Consider the following 10,689-nt stretch of genomic DNA (forward strand, 5'->3'; position numbering starts at 1 on the left):
TACATGATAAACCTAAATGAATTACAAAAAGGGCTAAATTCACATCTTACCTCTAGTGAAATAAATATCAAATTATCAAATCTTGGCATATGTCATCAGATGCCTTGTGTTTCCTCTATTTCCACTCTTCCTTCAGATAACTGCATTGTCATATCCATAGATAAAGTTTAACTGTTTGAGTTTACACCCCAATTTCAAATTATGCAAGTGAAAAAAAAATTAAAAAACAGCAGAACAGTAAAAGCACAAAGCTATAATAGGGAGAAAGAGGTAAGAAACTATAACAAACAAATAAATACGGGTGTTGCTATTTTTTAGAGTTAACCCTATATAAACTACAAAATGTTGTTTCTTATAATTATAGCATATCCTACTATTTGCTAGATTGAAACCTGGAATCAAGGACCTTGAACAACATAAATAAATATTCTTATTATATAAAGATAAATAATGGGGGATAGCCTTGATTAGATGCTGAAAAACACTAGTTTTGTTCTCTCAAGAAGTTGTAGAATCTTAAAGCAAAAAAAGAATCAAACAGGTAGCTATGATTTATCCACCTTTCATATTACCAAAACATTACTTGGTTTCTCTCCGTCTCCTTTTCGACCTTCCATGCCCAATATATTATGCTATAAAAACACCACAAATTCATGTGAGATTCTATTCAGTTTCATGCTTGGTTGAAAATGAACACAATTCCCTTCATATTCTTGAAAGCTACTCAACAATTCCATTCTTTTTTTTATTAAAAGACCAAAGTACCCCATTATTGGAAGAAAAAAAAACAAAGTAGAACTAGACAAAACAAAAAGTTTTATTTTGATTCCAACATATATAGAGGTACTTACCCGGTCCTGATCCTTGATCACTTGGTTATATGAAAACCATGTAACAGGAAAATGGTGTTTTTTTATGTGGTCAAAAATTATAATGGTTTAATCAGTACTAAACAGAGTGAAGTGTTAAATCAATAAAATGTTGAAAGTACAAGTGTTTTTTTCTGTATTATTCCTAAAGAGAAAATACAATCTAAACACAAATAATATGTAATTTTCTAAGTAAAAAACATACAAAATGATGTGGTACCTGAATGAATAACTGATCTACAAGGTGTAAACGAAAAACAATATAGTCTTTCATCTGTAAAAAAACGTGTAAATGAATTAGAGAAGGAGCTTAAAACTAATTAGAATCAAGGGCAAAATTCTCAAGCTCAAACTGCAAAGAAAATTATGTTCACAAAGAAGTGATACCAATAAAAAAAAAGGAACTCTTTTATATAATCTAAAATCTACCTTAATTTGGTACATTCCAAGGAGATTTGCAAGAGGAATAGGTACACTACCGATTCCCTAAGCTGGACCAATGAGCTTGAGAGAGACGTCCTGTAGTAGCTATACGAAGGAATAGGTGAAGAATTAACCTTCACAACGGATAAATGAATCCCCTGAACCATATCTAAGCTAATCGGAAGAAGAAAAAACCGTTTATCCTCTGCAAGACGTGATGAAAAAACGAAACCATGCAACAGAACTTGCAAGACTCCCACATGTGAGATGAGGGAACTACAAACAAAACCATGCACTAAGAGCTCCAGCATAAGAAACGCCAAACAAAAACCATGGATTTCAAAAAAAAAAACTGATAATTCAAAAAAAAAATGTTACTGGCTAGAAAAGGAAGCTTTCTCCAATCTGGATTTAAACAAAGTGGCATTAGAAATATTGACACATGGAGATTAATTATAAATTCATAAATTCAAAAAAAGAATGTTACTGGCTAGAAAAGGAAGCTTTCTCCAATCTGTGACATCATTAGATGACTCCTTAACAGACTGCTCTTTCTGTATTAGATCCAATTCAATTTCAGCCTCTTCAATTTCCTGCCACACATCAATCAATACCTCTTATTATTATTTTTTTTTTTCTAAAACAAAATATTGTAATTTTAGAACTTACCATAAGTTTTTCATCGGTGTTTTTCGAAAAGAAATCAAAGTATGATTGTGTTCCATGTTCTCTCCAACTTCCAGAATGGCAGCCATAACCAAGGAATTGCTAACAATTCTATTTCACAGGGAAAAATACATGAAATGTGGGATGGGATGCTAGGTTGATTCATACCCCTGATACAGTTAATTCTATCCTTCATTGTCCCACCTTGCACCTATAAAGAAGCATAAATAATAGTTTAGTAGTAAATTTGTACACATTTATAAAAGTTTAGTGTTGAGAATTGTTAAGAATCGTTATTATTTAGGAAAAGAAAAGAAACAGGATAAGTTTTTTTTAAATACTATTATTATTTATCCATTCTAGAGAACACTTAATCTGTATGCTGTTATACTTAAGAAAGTGAATGACCATTTTACCCTTGTATTTGCAAAACTACTAAATCTAATAGAAACATGGGTAGAACAGGAAAATGCAACATCTTAATTCATAGAGTGAGTGACACCCATTACGACATTGATAAAGAAAACAATAGTGCTACTATTAGCTACATGATGCTAAATGTATTCAAGTAAAAAAGAAACGGCTATTTATAAAAGAATAGTGCTACTATTATCTACATTATCAAAATTCAATTGTAAACTCAAAATTAAAAAAAATGTTCAAATCAGATAGAGCATGATTTACATGAATATACACGAAAAAGAAAGATAGAGAATGCGGAAACCATACCATGAGCTCCTGACCACCAATACTTAATTTACTCAGAAGCCTTAAAGCACGCAGAACTCCTTCAACATTCCTAAATTCACAAAAACCAAATCCCTTCAAAGCCCCAGTAGTGGGATCTGGTACATGTTTCCAACTTTTAACAGGCCCACAGAGCTTCAGAAGACATAAATGTGTAATAAGTCCATGAACATTGGGCAATAAGATCTATTTCCAGTAAAGATGTGAGAAAAAGAGGAACTTACCTACAAAAAGGGAGAGCATGAACTCATTGTCCACTAATGATGCTATCTTGCCAACATAAACTGTGGTTATTGGCTTTTCAGCTGGAGTTATTGTATTGATGGGTCGCCTAATGATTGTAGGGACCACTGGACCCCGCATAGCCATCATTGGTGGGTGTGCTAATGATGGAATGACTCCCACTGCTCCAAGTGGCCTTTGAGGATATGCTGGTTGCAACATTGGTGGATATGGAGAGGCATAATAGAGAATCCCTGCAAAAATAAGACAAAAATACTATTACAAAAAAGAGAGATCAAATAGTGAAAGTATCACAGCAAAATTCAAACATATCGCACATATTTTCATCATTGACATATATAACTATATACCAAAAACTCAGATCTGATGTGAAGTTAAAAAAAAAAGGAAATTTAACTGAATTGAAAATTAAAACCTGAAGTTCTGTAATGAAGCTAATGCTCTGTTCCGTGGAAGGCTCGTGGAAGGTCAATGAATGATTTGATTGTTCCACTTCCATAACTCTCTGTCTCTAGCTGAATCACGAGTTTAAAACAACAAATTTTGGGGAAATTCAAGAAGTGATTATTTGATATCAACAAAAGAACCCTAGCTTTAGTTTACTCTCTACTTTACTAGATACATGTAAAGAAAGATTGGGTGTGCAATGGATTCCAAGATTTAACTAACTTACTGATTATAATAATATATATTTTGGTTCAAACATTTAGTCAAACACCTGGTGTGCATAAAAAAAATCAGGTACTTATATCATAACATATCAATAATTCCATGAAAAGATTTGAGAAAGGGTAGAAGGGCACAAAAATCGTCCAAAAAGAAGGACCAGTTGTACATGAAATAGGTAACTATGGTTGAAAAAAGAAGAATTACCTTCGTAATATGCCTACTACTCAAATGAAATACACTCCTTTAATTTTGAAGTCTCCAGAATCGACATGAGGTCAAGATGACCTGAAGCAACCAGGAAACTATCATACTACATGATGGAGGCGTGCAGAAGTAAGCAGGACGGAAACATCGGGAGAAACGACACTGCCAACAAGGAGAACCCATAGAAGGGAAGAGACGAGAAAAAGGCACCGTATCATTCTTCTTCTTGTTTCTGTTGTATAAGTAAAATCAAGATTGATAGAAGATTATAAAATATTGGGATGAGAGAAGAAAGAAAACATACCTTAATCCGTACGAGGTGGGTTGAATCCGAACTCCTCAGACTTTGTAGAGAGAACTCATGTAGTAATGCCCTAAATCACCGGTTCTCTAAGAGTAAGAAAATTAGTTTGATTCTAATGGGAAGCTTAAATTTCTGTCGATTCTTTCAAGTTTCAATCAAAAAATGAGAAAGAGTTAGGGAAATCAAGAATGGAATGCTCACGATCATTGGGAAGATGAAAGATAGAAAGAAGGTAGAAAAGAAGAAGGCGGGTCTTCAAAATTTTGGAGATTTCATTTCCCCCCATTGATAGGAGAAGCGCGTTTCATTAAAATTATAAAGCGACAGTCACAAAGGACGCGCGATTAAAATAAAGCGCCCTCCGTGTTTTTTTAATTTTTTCTTGGGACACTAATTTAAGGGCACGCAATAGTGCGTGACTTAAATCCTTAAAATTTTTGAAGAGATGACACTCTTTCAAGGTCACTCTTATTTGCGTAACATAAATCATTGCGTGTCGTGGTTTGCGCGTCGTAAAAGGGTCTTTTTCTTGTAGTGGTGTGGCGTTGTCAATCTCGTATAGATCTATACACAACGGTCTCGCTCTCCCTTCAGGAGACTCTGATTATAACGCAAGACTTAAGGTGTACGCTAGGTAGGTACAGTGAAGGAAAGTCTCAAAAGAGCATTAACAGATTTACTGTTATATGCGTGAGCCAACAGACAGGGGGCATTCCAACCCGATGGTTGATTGGTCCTGAGGGTATTCTATCCCGAGGATGACTGGACCCGTTGAATATTGGCATTCCAACACGATGATTGATTGGGCATGGGTTATTCCAACCCAATGGTTGATTAGACCCGATATGATTATATGGTATATGGTGAGACTGGACTGTTGTGTGCATCAGTTAATAGGCATGGGTTATTCCAACCTGATGGTTGATTGGACCCGATGTTACACCCCCAAACCAGAACGGCGGAAACGTCTCGGAACGGATGGAGTGACTTCATGCACAGTATCATAACAATTGAATTGTAATGAAACATAGCAACACGAACATTCATACATTGAGATTTCAAGTATTACATTGCTTACAGAACATAGTTATTCAAAAGTTGAATACAAATAATTGAAAAGTAAGAAAAACATGAGGTGATGATGCCAACCCTCAAGATGGGTTGAATACCTGTCTACTGGTTTCCTAAGAATACAAGTGATTTTGAAAAGTGTCAGCAATTAAGTTAGTGAGTTCATAAGCATTTTTGCATGAGAAAGGTTTGTAATAGTTTCGAGAAAGATGGTTTCGTACATTTCCAGAAAATTCGATATTTTCGTTAATATGAACTGAAATTAAAAGTAATTCCTTTGTATCTTTTCCTTGTAAAGTAATAATGTATATTTCCAGAAAAATGCAGTACTTTTTTAAAGGTGAACCGTGGTCTTAAACCCTAAGACCAGGATAGAAATGAATATTGTATAGAAAATAGTATATAGTTTCATTTCTTTCAATAAAACTAATGAAGTGTAAGCTTCCTGTAAACCAAATCATTTCGCTAATCTTTATGTGAGTTCTTATAACCATGCTTGATATGACTGTTATGCCTGAACAACGTTCTTCAAACATCGGAGTTGGTAGACTTTTGTCACCCTAGACTTGCCGGTCTAACTGTAGCAAACAACTGAGGTGTGGCGTTGTCAATCTCGTATAGATCTATACACAACGGTCTCGCTCTCCCTTCAGGAGACTCTGATTATAACGCAAGATGTAAGGTGTACGCTAGGTAGGTACAGTGAAGGAAAGTCTCAAAAGAGCATTAATAGATTTACTGTTATATGCGTGAGCCAACAAACAGGGGGCATTCCAACCCGATGGTTGATTGGTCCTGAGGGTATTCTATCCCGAGGATGACTGGACCTGTTGAATATTGGCATTCCAACACGATGATTGATTGGGCATGGGTTATTCCAACCCAATGGTTGATTAGACCCGATATGATTATATGGTATATGGTGAGACTGGACTGTTGTGTGCATCAGTCAATAGGCATGGGTTATTCCAACCTGATGGTTGATTGGACCCGATGTTACACCCCCAAACCAGAACGGCGGAAACGTCTCGGAACGGATGGAGTGACTTCATGCACAGTATCATAACAATTAAATGGTAATGAAACATAGCAACACGAACATTCATACATTGAGATTTCAAGTATTACATTGCTTACAGAACATAGTTATTCAAAAGTTGAATACAAATAATTGAAAAGTAAGAAAAACATGAGGTGATGATGCCAACCCTCAAGATGGGTTGAATACCTGTCTACTGGTTTCCTAAGAATACAAGTGATTTTGAAAAGTGTCAGCAATTAAGTTAGTGAGTTCATAAGCATTTTTGCATGAGAAAGGTTTGTAATAGTTTCGAGAAAGATGGTTTCGTACATTTCCAGAAAATTCGATATTTTCGTTAATATGAACTGAAATTAAAAGTAATTCCTTTGTATCTTTTCCTTGTAAAGTAATAATGGATATTTCCAGAAAAATGCAGTACTTTTTTAAAGGTGAACCGTGGTCTTAAACCCTAAGACCACGATAGAAATGAATATTGTACAGAAAATAGTATATAGTTTCATTTCTTTCAATAAAACTAATGAAGTGTAAGCTTCCTGTAAACCAAATCATTTCGCTAATCTTTATGTGAGTTCTTATAACCATGCTTGATATGACTGTTATGCCTGAACAACGTTCTTCAAACATCGGAGTTGGTAGACTTTTGTCACCCTAGACTTGCCGGTCTAACTGTAGCAAACAACTGAGGTGTGGCGTTGTCAATCTCGTATAGATCTATACACAACGGTCTCGCTCTCCCTTCAGGAGACTCTGATTATAACGCAAGATGTAAGGTGTACGCTAGGTAGGTACAGTGAAGGAAAGTCTCAAAAGAGCATTAATAGATTTACTGTTATATGCGTGAGCCAACAAACAGGGGGCATTCCAACCCGATGGTTGATTGGTCCTGAGGGTATTCTATCCCGAGGATGACTGGACCTGTTGAATATTGGCATTCCAACACGTTGATTGATTGGGCATGGGTTATTCCAACCCAATGGTTGATTAGACCCGATATGATTATATGGTATATGGTGAGACTGGACTGTTGTGTGCATCAGTCAATAGGCATGGGTTATTCCAACCCGATGGTTGATTGGACCCGATGTTACACCCCCAAACCAGAACGGCGGAAACGTCTGGGGACAGATGGAGTGACTTCATGCACAATATCATAACAATTGAATGGTAATGAAACATAGCAACACGAACATTCATACATTGAGATTTCAAGTATTACATTGCTTACAGAACATAGTTATTCAAAAGTTGAATACAAATAATTGAAAAGTAAGAAAAACATGAGATGATGATGCCAACCCTCAAGATGGGTTGAATACCTGTCTACTGGTTTCCTAAGAATACAAGTGATTTTGAAAAGTGTCAGCAATTAAGTTAGTGAGTTCATAAGCATTTTTGCATGAGAAAGGTTTGTAATAGTTTCGAGAAAGATGGTTTCGTACATTTCCAGAAAATTTGATATTTTCGTTAATATGAACTGAAATTAAAAGTAATTCCTTTGTATCTTTTCCTTGTAAAGTAATAATGTATATTTCCAGAAAAATGCAGTACTTTCTTAAAGGTGAACTGTGGTCTTAAACCCTAAGACCACGATGGAAATGAATATCGTACAGAAAATAGTATATAGTTTCATTTCTTTCAATAAAACTAATGAAGTGTAAGCTTCCTGTAAACCAAATCATTTCGCTAATCTTTATGTGAGTTCTTATAACCAGACTTGATATGACTGTTATGACTGAACAACGTTCTTCAGGCATCGGAGTTGGTAGACTTTTGTCACCCTAGACTTGCCGGTCTAACTGTAGCAAACAACTGAGGTGTGGTGTTGTCAATCTCATATAGATCTATACACAACGGTCTCGCTCTCCCTTCAGGAGACTCTGATTATAACGCAAGACTTAAGGTGTACGCTAGGTAGGTACAGTGAAGGAAAGTCTCAAAAGAGCATTAACAGATTTACGTGAACTATGACTCCCTTTTACTTGCAAAATAAGATAATTATGCCTTTAAATAATGTGTGTACATTTGAAAAGTGTGGTTTGTGACCTCCAAACTATATCGATTATAGTTTATTATGTTTGTTTGTCAACACAATTTATATAATCATATATATATATAAATACATATAAGTTAACATGTCTAGATGTTTTGAAAGAATATATCATATAAACTTACCTCTAACACAAGTATAAGAACTTTTAGTATGATAAAGACAATTTTTAGTTTTGACTTTTCTGTCCATGTTTTTAGAAAAATTATAGGAAAATCATGGTAAGTCATAATTTGGATCCTTAAACTCTGAGAATTTTGAAAATTAGTCTACTTTGTTCATAATTTTTAGTCGTCTCAAACCAGTGTGAAAATGTTCACCTTCACAGGCTAGTCCGAAACCATTTCTGAAATTATAGACAGTTTTGTAAAAATAACCATAAATTGTAGAAAAATCGTGTGAATGCGTGCGGGTAGTCTTTAGAAAGGTATAAATCTGAACTATTTTCATATTGAACAGTTTTGAAAAAATATTAAGTTTAAGATGGTCAAAACAGTGCGTGAATAGACCATAACTTTTTGTTGAAAGCTGATGTTTAAGTTTAGATTATGTTTGGTATTGTAACTTGTACTCCCCCCCCCCCCCCTAAAACGTGAAGAAAACATGAAAAAGTAGGGGTATGATCAACTCACCTTGTTGATTTCGTGGGTTGAACGAAGGAAGTGAAGAATATTTTGTGCCTAGCCTTGCACAACTTGAAGAATACTAAAAAATGGATGATGTTCTAAGGACCATACACATGAAAAATAGGTGTGTAAGTGGAGTGATCTTAAGACAAACATGTAATAGAACCCTTTGAGTTTCACAAGGAACTTACCAAGATGCCTAGGACCGATTTTGTGGTGATGAAGCTCGAGTTTTTAAGAGCAGAGATGGGAGGAAGTTCTTGAGAGCAAAGTAGGGGGAAATGAAATTATATGGTGTGTGTGTGTGTGTGTGTGTGTGTGTTTGGCCGTAACATAAGAGAAGGGGGGGGGGGGGGGGGGGAAGAGAGTTGAATTTGTTAATGGTTGATCTGAAGCTTGCTTGGAAACATGTTGGTCCATAACATTGTTATATGGGGGTTAAAAATGAGGTGTTAACTTTTTATGCTAATTCTTTTTCTTTTTCTTTTGTTTTTTGTTTTGTCTAATACCAACCGAAAACCATAGGGTTTTCGGCCCCTTATGGCTCTTCAAAGGGGTTTTTGGTTTTTGGGTAGCCGAAAACACCCTATCTTCTAAAAGGGTTTGCGGTTTTCAAGAATGTGGGGGCTTTATAGCTTAATTTGGCCCACTAAAAGGGTTTTCGGTCCAATAAGGCCCAAAGGAAAGGTTTTTCATCCTAGGGTGTTCGGGCCAAGAATTCTTGGGTCAAGGCCCAAAATTGATTGGGCTTAGCTATTGGATTAGGTTATGGGCTTGCATGAGGTTATTACTACTTGATTCATATGTATTCATATAACATTGTTGTTTTGGACTTCAATAGATATTGAAATAAGGTTACATAGAGTAAATTGCTTTGTACATGAATGACAATCTCAACCCTAAATTTCCTAGTTGTGACACCCGACATGGTTAGTATTCCAACCCGATGATTGATTGGACCAACATGCTTATGATATGAGGGTATTCCATCCTGGGGATGACTGGGCCCATCATAGACATGTCTGGTATTCCAGCCCGAGGCTGATTGGGTCAGGCATGAATATTTGAGTATGCTTGTTTGTATATGTTATCTATTTGTGTGGTGATATTTTGGGGGAACTCACTAATCTTCGTGGTTACAGTTTTGGTTTATGGTTTCAGGTATTTCAATGGACCGTGGCAAGGCGAAGGCGTGATTGTACGCATCCTTGGTTTTCGACTAATTTGATCTTAAGAGACTCTGATTTTAAATAATGTTTTGAAAACAACGTTTCATAACCCTTCTATTAGTAAAAAAAAAGTAGTTTTTGAAAAGTTTTAAATTTGTTAGAATTTTTTGGATGTAACAAATGTCTTGTCAGTTTTTCCTTCATTCTCCTTTTACTCACCAAAGGGCAAGAAATTATAACATTTCGCTTTTATTTTTGTTAAATAAAAATAATTGATATTCAAGATTTCTAATTAAAAGAAATCAAGTATAATTTATTAAAAATGATTAATAAACATAAAAATTAATTAAAATTAAAATACTTTATTACTTAAAAAAATTACATAAAAAAGGATACATAAAAAACATTCAAGATTTTAAAACAAAATAATTATAATAATAAATAAAATAAAAAACACAATATTGTATAAAAACAACCTAGATTTAAAAAAAATACAACCTACAAAACGTAATTAAGAATTACATAATATCCGAATTTGAAAAAAAAAAACAGACTACGTCACTCAGAATCGTCGTCCTCATCATCGTCATCCTTGTCATCGTCATCCGA

This window comes from Lactuca sativa, chromosome 3 (genome assembly GCF_002870075.4).
Source record: "Lactuca sativa cultivar Salinas chromosome 3, Lsat_Salinas_v11, whole genome shotgun sequence".
In the NCBI taxonomy this organism is placed as follows: Eukaryota; Viridiplantae; Streptophyta; class Magnoliopsida; order Asterales; family Asteraceae; genus Lactuca; species Lactuca sativa.